The sequence below is a fragment of the Cavia porcellus genome, unplaced genomic scaffold, assembly GCF_034190915.1.
Source record: "Cavia porcellus strain 051 isolate PalLab524CR breed Dunkin Hartley unplaced genomic scaffold, mCavPor4.1 scaffold_15, whole genome shotgun sequence".
Taxonomy (NCBI): Eukaryota; Metazoa; Chordata; class Mammalia; order Rodentia; family Caviidae; genus Cavia; species Cavia porcellus.
This window is the reverse complement of record NW_026947498.1, coordinates 35,242,419-35,258,177: the sequence shown is the minus strand read 5'-3', so window position 1 is coordinate 35,258,177 and position 15,759 is coordinate 35,242,419. Positions and strand designations below refer to the sequence as shown.

At 33.3% G+C, this 15,759-nt stretch overlaps 1 long non-coding RNA gene and 1 pseudogene across 1 annotated transcript in view; one reads left to right on the top strand and one right to left on the bottom strand.

Annotated features, from left to right (window-relative positions):
* LOC134470563 (uncharacterized) overlaps window positions 1-15,759 on the top strand; it is a 95,662-nt gene that overhangs the window by 29,659 nt on the left and 50,244 nt on the right. The gene's annotated exons all lie outside the window — the stretch shown is intronic.
* On the bottom strand, window positions 7,535-9,567 carry LOC100736202 (cullin-2-like; annotated as a pseudogene).

Here is a 15,759-nt window from a genome sequence, read left to right as displayed (position 1 = left end):
AGAAACTGGAGTTATTTGAGGCTGGAAAATTATTTGAGTGAACTATAACTTGAAACACAATCTACAAACCATGGTTCCTCTTCATTTTATGTACATTTCAAGGGAAATTTAATTCAGATGTTTCTGATTAATGTATACTTAGCTCATCAAACTTGTTGTGCAAGAGTTATTTGATTTTCAGAGAGCCTTTTTCATTGCAAGACATTTCGCCGTGTACAAGGAAGTTTAGTTTTAGTTGTATTTGATGGCATGTAAACTGGAAGCCCTTCTGGTGCTGCTTTTTTAAAAAAAAATTATCTAAGTATATCTTATTTTATTTGATGCAATATATATACCTGTATCATTACAAAAGTAATAAAATAGGTGATATGCTAAAAGTGACTTAATAAAACTCCCATAAATTAGAAAAATAATTTGTGAATTTATATTATTCTGAACCATATAATTTTTGACTACAAAATGGCTAACATATGTTAGAAGCAGTAATGGAAATAAATGGAACCAAAAGTCAAGGTCTCTGGTTTCTAGCTTCAATTCTATCATACATTTTCTAGGTGATTTTAGAACAGTCACATTGTTTTTCTGTATCTATGAAATGAAAAACTTAGATAAGATGGTTTTCCTAGAACGAATGCTTATGGGCATGTACAATTTCTCAGTGCAGTAAACATTTTTTTTGACAGCAGAAAAAGTGTAGATGGCATTCCAAAACATTAGCTTTTACCTTAAGTAGTGATCTTAATTCACTTAAATAACAAAATATATATCAGTCAAATTCAACTAACAAAATATTTTCTTTATTTATTCTGTTATTTATTTTTACAAAAAAGAGGGAAAAACTTATTGCACAGATTGAATTCTGGATTGCTTACTTCTTTCTAGATTAGATTATGTTGCTTATGCATATTTATTTCTAACTACCACATGAATAGAGTTTATGTTAGAATAACAATTATCTTAAAGCGCTAAAAGTATTGAGTATTTTATTAGTCAAGATTGGTTGTGCTATGCATGATATGAATATATCTGTCACTTAAAACAATAATAAGTTATTTCATGGTCACATTACAAGTGCTTGTAGGTTGTCATGCATCTATGTTCTATGCATGATTGAGGGTGCCAAGCTGATGGATGATGCTTGTCAAGTTGTATATTTCACAATCTCCCACTTGTAGGAGAAAAGTAGCAAATCTTTAACTTGTTCTTAAACTACTACAGAAGAGGACACAAAGCTTTTAAACCCATAAAATTGACTAGTGTAAGTTATCTAGTTACATGTAACCTTCAGAAGAATGACAAAACACAGGTCTACCTTGTTTCCAGGAAACTAATAAGAGATAGCATTAGTGATTTCACAATTATATGCACACACGTTGTACTCAAGCAATTTAAATGATAGTATAGCAAGAAAATTAAGAAAAGACAATCGGTCTTCTATTTTTTAATTAAAAAATAAGATTTTTTTCTAATTGAAATGATTAAAACATATAATTAGATAACTTGGTCAAATTTATTCCGAATAATAATTAGAACTGGTACATAAAAATGCTACAATTTATTCTTATTCCTAATAAGAATTCCTAAAATGTTTTTTTTTAATATGTACAAAATCTTTTTTCACCTGATAGTGTCATAAATGAGTTTAGAAAAGACCTAATTTTGAATAATGGTTGATATGTCATTAATTTTATCTTTAGGCCAATAATTGATAAAATTTTTTCCAAATTTATCTTCCAAAAAGAGATAGTATGATTATGTAGTCTTTGCTTATCTGCCTTTAAAGTACTGATTTATTCTTATTCTAGGTCTATCAATTTAATACATGACCAAATGGAGATTTTTTTTCTAATAGCTTTAAAATTACCAATTGCTGTCAAACTATTCTGCTGCTTTAAACTTCCACAATTTATACTGAGATCTCAGTTTTCAGTCTCATATTTGAAGCTTTAAGTAATATACTTACAGTTTAGTGTCTTGTTACATTAAAAACAGACAATTCTCTTGACTTCTAATATTGTGAGATGTGATTTCTATGACCCTAATATTTTTCAGCTGTCATCCTTCAGTTCCTCCATATTGGCTCTTCCCTTTAATAATCTAATTTTTTCTTCACAACGTGAAGATATTTATGGTTTGTTTTTATCAGAAAATAGTTTTTTGTGATATATTGTTTGATCATTAAGTCTAAAAACCAATAGTGATCACAATGGGTTGGTTATTTTAAATATGGCTACTTTTTGATGATTAACATATCATAATATTTATTTTTTTTTTGTTTATGAGGTCTATGAAGTGTCCATTTGGTAAGTATAATAAATTAGCCAGAATTTATCTACTTTTTAAAACACTGAACATGCTAAAATGCACTTCTGAAAAAAAATGCACTTCTGCTGTCCAGTGAATTATTGGGAAGGGTCAAAGTGCTATTTTTGTTTGTTTGAAGTACAGAAGAGAATGGTGTCTCAATGATGTCCTAATATAGACTGATGGAGAAAGGAATACATAATTTGAATATTATTTAGAGGTATTCCCTTATGCAGCTTTTACTGCTTCTTGTCTGGCATTACTATCATAGATTGGAAGGCAGCATGTGTTGAGTTGAAATTAGGCCTTTTATCTCTGCAAGACTGTAAATTGTTTAAAAACAAAAAGCATGTCTTAAGCATCTCAATATTTCTACATCTTAACCTCAAGTTAGGTGAAATCAAATTATTTTCTAGTGTGAGGAAGAAGTACAAACATTTCCCCAAATCACATCAAAATATTTTAACATATATGCTAATTTGTTTTATTTATACTATTAGTTTAACTGAGTTTGTTGAAAAGAAAGTTTTGTGCTATTGCCTGTTATTTTCTTGGCTAGAATAGTTTGGCCTGTGTGTTGTACTCTAACTACTTTGAAGATAATATATAGTTAATTGCATTAACTATTGTTATCTTATTATTTTGTTATGAATTTTTTCTTTTTTCATAAAATAAAAAAGAAAGTATTTTTATGTGTTCTAGCTACTTATCCTCCTCCAATCCTTTGGGATAATATCATTATTATTCTCAATTCATAGATTAGAATAATGAAACTCAGGCTACATAATTTTAAATATCAAGTAATGCAGAAGGACCTGGCTAGATTTAAATGTTTATTATAACGTCAAAGTTAATATTTTTGCTTATATTTTTACTGTTTCATATATCAGGAGCTTGGCATACAAAAAAGTCAATAAATATGTGTTAACGCATCAACATGACCATCTATATTTTTAAGCCTTGTGGAAGAAAACATCGTTACAGTTACTGGGTGCTGAAGGAAGTTGCCCAGATGTCAAATGCACCATTAAAATGCAGTATAGCATATTTTAGGCAGTAGTAGAAATTTCTGAAAACAGAGAAATTTACTCAAAATGAAGATTGTTAAGAAGGGCACAACAGCTATATATTGTTTGTCAACGTAAGGTAAATAAAAACCAAATTGGTACAACTGGAATGAATGAAAATTCAAAATTTCTAAATGGTAACTAGTTGTTATTTGTAGACTTTTGAATTTTCATTATTTCATTTTTAATGGTTACTTATCATATCATCTTCTGAGCCCAAATGAAGTGAAAATGAAAGCATATCTTAAAACATCTTTTACTTCAATATAATCAGAGTTTCTAATAGAAACAGGAAATCATGGCAAGCCAAGAAACTTCATAGCACTACACTTCCTTAGATTTTCCTGTTGGCTTTTTGTTTTAAATGGGAGTCAGCTTTTAGGAGGCAAGTGATAGGTTCATGATTACATTTGCATTCTTTTAACAAAGCAAACGCTTAACACAGACAAAAAAATCAGCTAGACACATAAAGAAATTTAGAGATGCATTTTCAAACTTTGAAGCTTTAGTGTATGTTCATCTTTATTTTCTTGCATTACTCTATTTTCTATAATAAGAACTATATTGGCATGCTATTCTTGCATAAAGTCATAAAATGTTCACTACGAGCTTTCCATAGAGCCTATTTGTATTTCCACATAGCTCTTTGACATGTACTGTTCTTTAGTTTTCTTTTGCATATTCTTATATATGCAAGTATATTTTTGCTCAGATCAGGTTCAGTTTGAATTCTAGACACATTTTTCACAGAGTAAGAACCGTCTTTCTGACATATCTCAGCTTCTGTCGATAACAAATGTAATGGCCTTGCCTTGAAGACATCACTTAGGTCACAGATGAAAATGCTAAACAGCTTGTTGTTGCATTGCTGGAGTTGGACGCATTATGGAATCAATTCTACTAAGCCATGTTTCTATCTTTTTGGAGCCCATAACTGTGACTCCCAGAAGACATTGCTAACTATATTATGTGGAGATAGTCATGTCTGCTTATTACATACCATAAAGGTGATCACACTATAAGACCCTGTCCCTGCTTCCAGTATTATGCCAAAGGTATGCGTATTACTTAGGCCATTTACTCTAGGACTGAAAAATTCTATTTAATAGCAGAAAAATTGTTACCTACAAAAACTGAATGTTTTACATTGTATTTGAAAATGTATTTTAATAATCCTTAAAGGAATCAAAGAAATTACAAAGGAGCCAAAAGAAGTTTATCTATATTTGTTCAAAATAATTATCCAGATTTCTCCCCTTGGTTTAGAACTGTATGATTCATTGAAAGATATAAAGAAATGCTAAGAGATATTTGAGATTGCAATAAATGAAACAATAGCAAAGATGTTCTGATTGAAATGAAAATTCAATATTATATCGTATTTAAGTGATTACTGATATAGTAAAAAATGAATGTGAATCCTGGTGCTTTTTTTCCACTTGATATACCAGGTGACATAATTACTTTAACTGGCTCTAGCTCAGTATCTTTCTCTGTAAGGGGAAGTAGAAAGAGGAATTATTTTGAGTATTCTTCTAAATTTTATAATTTAAAATGTTAAAATAAGTGAACCATGGGCCATTAAACTGTATGCATTTAGATAATACACTTGTGCTGAGATATGCTGTTTTGTAAGGTATGCTGCATGAATTTTTGCTATCTTTGCTTTAAAGTACAACAATAAATAACAAGGAAAATATGTATGTTATATAACTTATGAAAGATATTCCTCTATAGAACCAAGAGTCATGAATTTATATGATGGGAATATGGTATAAATCCAAATCAGAGGTTAAATTAATCCATGATGGACATTTTGATAGTGGTAGATATTTTGATGGTGGGTAGACTGTTAGACAGATGGACACAAGGAAGACACCATGTCCAATTTTGCAAAAAATAGATCATTTATTGTAATCTCACTCAGAATATCTAATCTTTAACCTAACTTAAATATGTCTTCTTATAAGGCTGAAACAGCTATCTATTCCTCACAAAAATGTATGTATATTTCATAATTCTTTGAGCTGTAAAATAATTTTTAATAAATATGTACCTGTCCCTGAGTGCATGGTGTGGCTACAGCATCTGGATTCAGAGTGCTTGCTAAAATGCCATGACACACCTGCTCCTCGGCCTCAGCATCAGTGAATGACTGAAGGTGCATTTTCTTTCTTTGTATCAACTATGGTGTAATCACCACAGATTTTAAAAAAATATACAATTTGCATTTTCAACGAACCTACTATATCCCTCAAGTTCAATATCATGTTTTTGGATGGAAAGATAAAAGCCGTTTATTTTCTAAAAAGTTCAGTCTATTTTCCAGTTGAAAGGGAAAAAGGGAAAGAGAGAGAGAGGACAGAGACAGAGACAGAGACAGAGACAGAGACAGAGACAGAGACAGAGACAGAGAGACAGAGGAAACCTTGGAGAAGAAGAATGGATATTACTGGCATGGAAGTGGAGGACAGAACGGGACAGGTTTAGCTTTTCAAACCACAGAAACCATGATATCTATTTATTCAGCAAATGTTATAATTTTGAGTTTAATGAAGAAAAATTATCTGAAGAATTATGCCATGCAAATATGGTTATTTCAATTTTTGTCTGAAAGCATCTTTTTGTGCTGAAATGTATTTCTTCACTGATTGATTTCCCACATTTGCCACACAAATCTCCCTCTGCTTTGGAACCTGTGCATATTTTATTTTATAAACTTTGACAGAAAAATTGGGGACTTTTTACCAATTAGATAATAAAAGTAACTTCCTGTGTTTCTCTTTATAACTCAAAGAAATCTCAACTGTGTTGTATTCTTATTTCCTCAAGTTATATATGATCCTAATATGTGCTCATTAATTCAGACACAAGGAACATTTGTTTTATTTGTAATTTTTGCTCCTTGGTATTCTCAAGAGAGACACGGCTCAATTTTATGAGTGACTTGGGGCTAAGTAGTTACACAGTCATGCTCCAGCCTGCTTCCATGTCATCCATTCATAATGTTGAACACTCAATCTACAGCCCACAACAGCACAACACAGTCACAGTTCTGATCATGCCATGTTCTGCTGCAGTATTTCATGTCATCCCTTTGAGACAGGCAATTCCTGATTGGCCCCTGGTTTCTCCTGCTTTTAATGTCTGGGCCCATTTGGCCACTGACCTGGTATAAATGGGATTGGTGAGTATGTCTCTGGTCTCCTGTAGCTGCAGAGGGCTCAGAGCAGATATAAAACAGGCCTACAGCCCTACAACATCTGAACAGCGTTTCCTGTCTGTGCTTCTCATTTTTACACTTGGCATGAGCTGCTGCGACCTTTACCCTGTTCTTTAAAGGGATGCCTTTTATGGAGGTTAAGAGTGACTTGGCCCCCAAGTTTACAAAGGCCTAGGCCCCCACTGAACTACAACAATGCCATATGTGCAAAGTGCTGTGAATGCTGATGTAGTGTACAGGCAATGATCCACCAGAACTGCACACATTGAGGTCACCACAATTATGTGATTTGAAGATACTTGGGAACCCCACTGTTCATCACCAGAGTTATGGAAGTCAGGCTTTGGGGCAGGCACTAATCAGTAGACTCGGCCGAGGTGTGACCACATAAATTAATGACAGCACAGAAAGTGAATTCTACAGCTATTTGTTACTGTTATAATGAATGTATACATGGGCTATTCCTGAAAATAATGTCTCAACCACTTGCTTCTGAATAAAGCTATATTCACTTACTATATCTTATCCTACACATGATTTTCTTTTCTATTTCTTTATTTGAAAAATGGCAATATCATGTTTGTCATTTTGATGTACTTACAATTGTAAGTTATGTCATATTACGATGTTTCAAATTTTTATGTCCTTTAAGATACATGTTTTTTAAGTCAATTGCAAACATGAAGGTGAGAAAAGCATGGTACTCAACCGAATTTCCAGATTCCAACAACACTTGACTCCACTCTGATACAGTTTAAGAAATGTCCTTGAACTATCTCTAGGCATTTTCTTTGACGCTCATGACGTGGCACTGGTGACACTGTAAAAACAGGGGCCGTCAAATGACCGCAGCACTGAGGCACAGGCCGGCACACCAGCCGCCAGGCTCTGATCTGCAGCTGCACCGCAGCTGCGACGTGACGCGAGGAAGCTGAACTCATCACCTACACCTGGCTGCGGTCACGCACTGCTTGTCTATCAGGACCCCGATGCGCTTCCTGATCGTGCTGATGCTGGGATTTAACCTGGCTTTCTACTAGCTGATCACCTCTTGAATAAGGACGATGTGCTGAAGCAATTTCCGTGTTTTCATATGAACTGTAGCAGCTTCGAGATACATTTTCCTCTCCCCATCTACAGCACTTCTAATCCGCTCCATTTCCTGTGTGTAAGTTTTTGCATCGATGAGGTAATTTTAAATTTTGTTCTTTTACTGCTGAAGTTCACATTTGATGAAAGAGTAAATTCTGCATCAATGCCCTTCTTATCTGAATCACGGTTAATCATTTTCACATTAAGTAATGATTTTGATTTTTTTGTCAGCTCCTTTTCATTCATCTGAGTACTGTCTTGAGGCTCCTTATAGCTGACCGTTTGCTGTTGTTAAAGGCAAGAAGAACTGCCACTTGGTATGTTGTGACCATGGCTACATACAGTTTGCCCAGATAGTTCATTTTAAGTTAACCCGCACAAAGATAATGTAACCACGTCAGTTTCTGTCTACTAAAATGCTGGCTATGAAATAATTTAAACATCTGTAGATTTTTTTTTTTTCTAATTCCAGGGGAATTGCCAATGTAGATGAAGGAGTCTGCGTGACAGGCCATGCATCAGCCTGTAGAACATATATGTGAAAACTAATTCCCAAATCTATTACTGTGTCTTGGTTTCTGATAAAACTGTTAAACTTATTTTTGAGATCAGAACTGACACTCATATGCATATACATTCAATGTAGCTTGCTATAAACTCATAACCACAGGCTTGCTTTAGGTTGTTGATCATAGCCTCTTCAGAATCCATAGAATAGATAATCCATGAACTAAGCATTTCACCAACACTCTTGCATAGAACTTTTGAAGAACAATCTTTTTAAAATTTATTTTTATTTTTTGGTCTTTTTCTTTTTTATTGGTACCAGGGATTGAATTCACGACCACACACTTGCAAGGCAGGTGCTTACGCCACTGAGCTAAATCTCCAGCCCCTTGAAGAACAATCTTAACATTGATATATCTGAAAACAGTAATAAAACTCATCAATCTGTCTTCTATTTCATCGTTGGTCATCCCTTTGCTGACTTCTTCAGTAAATTGTCACAGTATTTAGCAAGCAGTTCAGGTGCTTTGAAAACAGACTTGGGTTCTCTGTAATTTACCACTATTATAAGGGCCTTATCCAATACACTGATGAAGTGCTGATCACCATTCAAAAGTTTGGTGAGATGAACAAATTTGCCCTGTACTTCCAAAACCTACTCTACAAATAGCATTGGCATATTTTCTTGAATCATATGAAGCAAACCAGTTGACTCAGTACAGTGTAAAAATACATATTTTCATGCCATTTTTTTTCCTGTTGAATAATACTTTGACATTCTGTATGTAAGAAAGGTAAGTGGCCTGCTACCATTTGTTGCTGACATTCATGACTTGCTTTAGCATATGAACTTGTATGTAAGTATTTTTTGACATCAAATTTTTTCTTCTTTTAATCTACCTAAAACCTTTTCCATCTACTGGGAGCAATTTGATTTTTGTAATAAATTTGAAGCTTCTTGTTTGTAATATTCTCCTGTTTCAGTCAGAAAGGGAGACTCAAAGATTTCTTAATTAAACTTTAAAGGAAAAAAAATTTTTATACTGTTCAACAAGAATGAAGGTGTTAATAATCCCATGTATTACTTTCTTGTTTGGGTCTTCTCCACCACGATCATTTTTGACTTCTCAGAGCAGCATTCAGGTAAGGATGGACTGCAGCAGCTCAACCATCAACTTCCTCCACGGATCCAAAGCCAGCTCTCCTATTTCCATGAGTAGCTCATTCATAGCCATAGCCATACTGAAGGGCAGCTGCAGTCAACTTTCGCTTTTTAATATACTGGGTGTTGAGATACCTATACAAGCAGTCCATATAATCTTCACCCTTGCTGTATTAATCCCAATACCTATGATACATAATAAGTACTTGTTCTTCTGACTATCACACACAAAAAAGATGTCCCTGGGAAAGCAATGCAATGCTAATTCTCACAGATACAAGTCACTGTAGTATAATGCTTCACTATCTAAATCTCTGTAAGGGTAATAAGGATATTCATGTATCATAAACTTCCTTAATTATAATTTCAATAGAAGTCAATGACACAAATATAATACTTTATTAACATTATGCATTTTTCTTCATTTTTGGGTACTTTAAAGACTATTTTAATTGCCATATGAGAACATTAATAGAGATCTTGTTACCTACTCTGATAATTACGGACTTACTGTTGATCCTTTCTTAAAAAATAGGTTTACCTGCATTATTATTTTCCAGATCACCCCAGTAGAACTCTTGAAGTAAGAAACCAAAATAATTATTGTGCTAATTAGTGCACCTGAGCCCAATGCAGCCGTTACAGTAAATGATTAAGAATAGCAGAAAAAATGCCTCTTACGTTTATTCCTCTCACAGCCTCTTAAAAAAGATTTCTTAACAGGTTCTTCTAGTCATGGACATGAAAGGACATAGAAGTGTTAGTGTAGCTTCCTTGTTTTCTCATATGATGTGCCAGAAACAAAACTTCAAAAGCCAAATATTGCTAAAGTCAAAACTAAAACAAAACTAAAACCTCCCACATAATTGTTTTAAATTTTTGAATGTAGATTTCTGGAATTTATTATATACTGTAGATTTAATAGACAATTTTAAGGGGAGCTTTAAGATAAAAGTAAGTTCAAGGAATAAAATTGGCTACTGGACATCAAAGATACATTACCAGAGTATTCAAATATTATTTTGAACTGAACTATGTGTAACACAGGACAGGTCTTTATATACGTATTATGTCTTCCAGTTTCTACCTAATAAAGCAACTCACATAAAAAGTGTTACTCAACACATTTTTGCTAAATTTCATTGAATTCAATTAAAATATTGATTGCAGTTGACTGCCTCACATGAAGAAAACTAAACTACATTTTCTTTTTAGGTCAGTCTTTGTCTTAAAAAATCTTTGCTGCCCTGTCATCTCTTTACATTATACTTTCCCATTCAAAATTATTTTTTTTTCCTTTGAGGACATGTTTTGTGGAAATTAAAACTTGAATTCTTTATTTGCTTAGAAAAATTACCAGAGTTAAGCAAAATTGCTGTATACAAATCCTGTTTTAGAGAAAAAATTAAAAAACACATTTTGTTTAAAGTATGATTTTAATAGATTATTACTGCTTTACCTTTAAAATGATGTTATTTACATGGGAAATATGGATATGTGCATGTGAGAGAGAGAAAAAGAATATGCGAGTAGGAGAAGTAGAGAGTACGATCTGTTATCTATAAGAATTTAATTAGTACTTTGTTATATTTGTCAGTAAAATGTAATAAATTTATGTCACACAAAATAAGGGAAATTGTTCTTCTACATCAGAGTTGCTGAAAATCAAGTGTTGAATAAACCCAAATTTAAAATGTCCAAGAATACCCACATAGTAGTAATTTTAAAAGTTCACGCTAATTTTATAAATGTGGAGCAGAATTAAGAAGATTCTGACAATGTGAATTCAAAGTAAATTGCTTTGCATTATTGGAAAAAAAAATAACTTTCTCTCTTCAAGGATCAAGTTCAACATTTAAAGTTTCAGCATGCAGACTCTGTAGGCATTTTGCTACCTGAAAAAAAAAAAAAAAAAAAAAAAAAAAAAAAAAAACAGAGAAGAAAGAAAACAGTTTAATCAATGTGCTCAGTAAACTCTTTGCTCACATAAATGAGAGGAGGGCACAACATAACTTCCAGCCTTTTATTCTCCTGACCACTAGTTTGTCTTGGATGTATAGCCGGTTTGACATTTTAAAGGTGGAGCATCCTACATAGTTTCATCTGGACAGTCTATTTACAAGCCACATAAATAAGCGCCACTCCTGTTCCTTCTTCTCAAGTGAAGTGAGAGAATAAATTAAAAGATGTTTAAAAAGTTCTGCTTTTGAATGTTTTTAAAGAATGCTAACACAAAAATTCATAACTTTCAGCTATGATCCCCAAGCATTGTTTCTCAGTGGAGGTATTCCTCCTTCATGTTGTATAGTCGAACATTTTTAAATGAAAATATCTTTGTAGGGAGCAGTGACAGAGGAAATGTGTTCCTTGACAACTTGTTCCCATCACAGTGCATTATAGCACAAGCACTGTATGACACAGTATATTATAGGATAAAGTGTGAATGTCCTCGGATGAGGTGTTGCCAGCTCAGCCATCTACCCAGTTTCCACTGCCAACAGGCAAGAATTAAAAGAGGCAAAGGCCACTTTTTCCTGTAGATGTAAAAGGATGGGATATAGAGGTGTTGCTTCTTGTCATTAATAAAGCTTCGTACAGCCTCAGTGATTTTTTTATTCCATTAGACCATGTAAATATATGATCAGTGCATTTAATCCATTTCCATGCAAAAACCTCCTCTTGATTGATCTTTCACATCTTTTTCCTTAATCAGAAAAAATGATGTCATTCCTAGAATATGTTTCAAAATGGTTTGGTAGCGAAGTTTAATCAAAATTCTTTCTTGTTTTATTATCCCTCATGGCTTCTCTGATCTTTGGCGATTAATCTTTCATTTGGTAATCAAATATCACTATAAAGTTCATCTTAACGTAACCTAAGATCCAGGGCTGCTTTGCTGCTATGTACTCTTGATCCAGATTCATTATGAATTAGTACTTGATGACAAATTAAATTCCTGATTTTGTAGCAGTCATTGGGTTTAGAGGATGGTAACATACAGGTTATCCTCAGGCTATTGTGATACAACAAACCAAAAACAACCCTTTATGGTTTCATTTGAAATAGAAAAATGTTTTAACACAGTCCTCTCATAAATTTTGGCATCTGATACACTTGTGTAACACTAATTGTGTTCTCCTTTGATATCAAAGATGAACTTATATTACTGGCATTTATGAGCCAAAAATGGTTTAGTAATGGCACATGTGGGATCTGAGAAATGGGAAGATATTGGTATAATATTACCAGTGATAGAAAACTGTCATTAAAAATATGAAACAAATTCTTCTGTTCTTCAGAAAACTGCTTAGAAATTTTCTAACTTCTGTATGCAAAATGGTCTTTTGAGACAGAAGCCTAAAAATGTGGCTTAATTCCTATATCAGTATTGGCTTTGTGCCATGTGACAAGAATAAAGTCTCTTGTGTCATCAAGAGCCTCCCTAGGGCTGTCTGTCGGTAGAGGTTGTACTGATTTCCTTCCTTAGCCACAGTGTGCGAGAGCGTCTCCTTTTTTACAGATTCACCAGAATTTACCATTTTTTTGTTTTGTTTTATTTTGTGAGAACTAGCCATTCCAAAAGGGGGAAATGGAAGCTTTATCAAATACATGTATTGGCCATTTTTTTGAAAAGAGTCGGTTCTGGCCATTTGTTCCTTTTAAAAAGTGGATTATTTGTTTTGTCAGTTGTTAAGTTTATTGAGTTTCTTTATGTACTGAATATTTACCTCTGTCAGAAAAAGAGTTGGCGCTTACCTGTATTATCTCATATTGTAGGTTGGCTCTTTAATCTTTTGTTAGTTTCCTTTGTAGTACAGATGCTTTACAGTTTGATGTAATCTTATTTGTCAATTTTGATTTTGTTTCTTGTGCTTTTGGGATTCCATTTAGAAAATAATTGCCTAGATCAATTTCTCGAAGTTGCTGTCGTTCTGAGTGTATTATCAAAGGAATTTAAACCTGCATGACAAAGAGGTATCTTCATACCATATTCATGGCAGCACTAGAGCTGCACCACAGCTAAAATGTGTAATCAGCCCAGATGCCCTCAGTAGATGAATAGCTATAGAGAAAATACGACATATATTACACAATGGAGTATTATTCAGACCTAACAAAGAATGAAATTCTGTAGGTTACAGCAACATAGTTGGAAAGGGAGAACATTATGTTTCATGAAATAAGCCAGAGAAAGACAAGTGCTATACATTTTCTTTAATATGTAGAAGTTTTAAAAGTTGATCAATAAATGTATTGCTGAACATTTTTCATATATCTATCTGTTGTTTCTGCTTCTTCATTTAAGAAATATGTATTTATCTCAGATGTCTATTTTTGGTTTTGCTCTTTAAATTTGGGAAAGGAGCTGATTTTTTCCAGATATTAGTGTTTTGTCTGAGGAACAACTGGCTAAAATTTTCTTCCCACTATTTGGCTTGTCTTTTACTATGTTAGCAGTTTCTTTTTGATATGCAAAAGATGTTGATAAGTTGAGATCCTAAGTTGTTGATTCTTTGTAGTATTTCATCATATGAGAGATGCCAATTAAAATAATGCTGAGATTTCACGTTACTCCAGAAAGAATGGCTATTATCAAGAAATCAATCAATAACAAATGCTGATAGAGATGTGTGGGGAAAAAGAACCTTTCTCTACTGTTGATGGGAATGTAGACTGGTATGACCAATGTAGAAATCAGTGTGGAGATTCCTCAGAATACAAGGAATAAAGGTCCTCTTTGACCCAGTTATTTCCCTTCTTGGTTAGTATTTTCCTAAAAAAATTAAAAGCAACATATCAGCAATATATGCACACACATGTTTATAGCAGCACTATTTGTAATAACTAAATCTTGGAAAGAGCCAAATGCCCATTAACTAATGAGTGGATAAAAAAATGTGGATTTTTAATATAATGGAGTAATAGTCATAAGGATAAACTTGAGACATTTATGCTAAATGGATGAACCTTTGGACTGTATCCTTAACTGAAATTAATTAAAAAATATATATGTATAAATGTAGCATTATCTCTCTGGTGTGAGAAACTGAAAGTGTACATGAGAACCAAAATTTACAATAGATATTGTGAAATAGAAAGTGTTCAAAAAGAAAGGTAACTAGGGAGGGAAGAAGAGGAAAGGAAAGAAGGGAAAAGAAAAAAAAGGAGAAAAAAAGCAAAATGTAAACAAAGCTTTTTGAAATAAAGAGTAGAAGGAGATTAAAGAGAGGACAGGGAAAGAAAATAATCAAGATATATTATGTATAGGTAAAATTTCCTATGATGAATGTTATCATTATATAAATCTAAATCTCACCAATAAACTTAATAACAAAAATAAATAATAAATATTGCTGTGATTACTGTACACCAGGGAGCAGTGGAAGTGATGCAAAAAGGGTGATTATATTTTATCAGGACACTCAATATGCATAGATGAAAAATCACACTGAACTTCATTAATAAATACAATTAATACTGTATAAGTAAATAAATAGTTACCCATTTAAAAATGAGACATGTTTTCCAGGAAGGTTTCACTTTACACAATGTAAAATGCAGTTTTCAAGAAGCCAAAAGGATCTCATTAACTCAATCTCAAGAATCTCAACAAGATTATGTAGATGGTATTTCCATTGACCTATGTATTATGACTCAACCACATTTGACGTCTTTTATTTGCAAATATTAATGAATGTTGGCATGCAGTATTCTTTTCCACCTATGTGCTGTAACCTATAGGATTTCATTCCTTGTTAGGTCTGAATAACACTTGTGTAATATGTGCCATATATTTTAAGACTGTAAACCTTGTATTCTACTTGAGAATTTCATACACTTTTTGTCATGTGTCACTTTAAAAAATGTGTTTCTGTGAGAGATGGATGTCAGGTTCAGTAATAACTACATAGGTCAAGTCAGTGAATAGTAGATGTGATAATGGGCTAAGCAGTGGTTCTCTCAAGGAACAAATGGCTGCCTGGCTGCGAAGAGTGCAATTAACAGAGAACACTTAGATGTCAGTGCCTTCAGATTCTGCCTCAGCTGTGGAGTCACCACCTCGGCCAGCATTATACCTTTTCAGGAAGCGCCTATGTAGCAACTAGAGTAGAAGCGTGAACAAAGACATGCTTGGTTCCACGGGATGTGAACAACTCTGACATGAAATCTTTTCTCCACAGCTCTGCTGCCTGTTTGATTAAGACTTGTTAGACTTGCAACGCAGTTTGACTTCTGTCCTTTCCTAGTTTTGGTTCCTGCTTCTTTTATGCACATTGATCCCAAATGTTCTCTTGCAGCCTGAATTCCTGCTAGGAGTTACTTTGGGAGAGTGTTTTTGTCTTTTCTGAGTATTGCTTACCATTTTTATTAACTACTGTTAAAAATCATCAACTATAATTGTA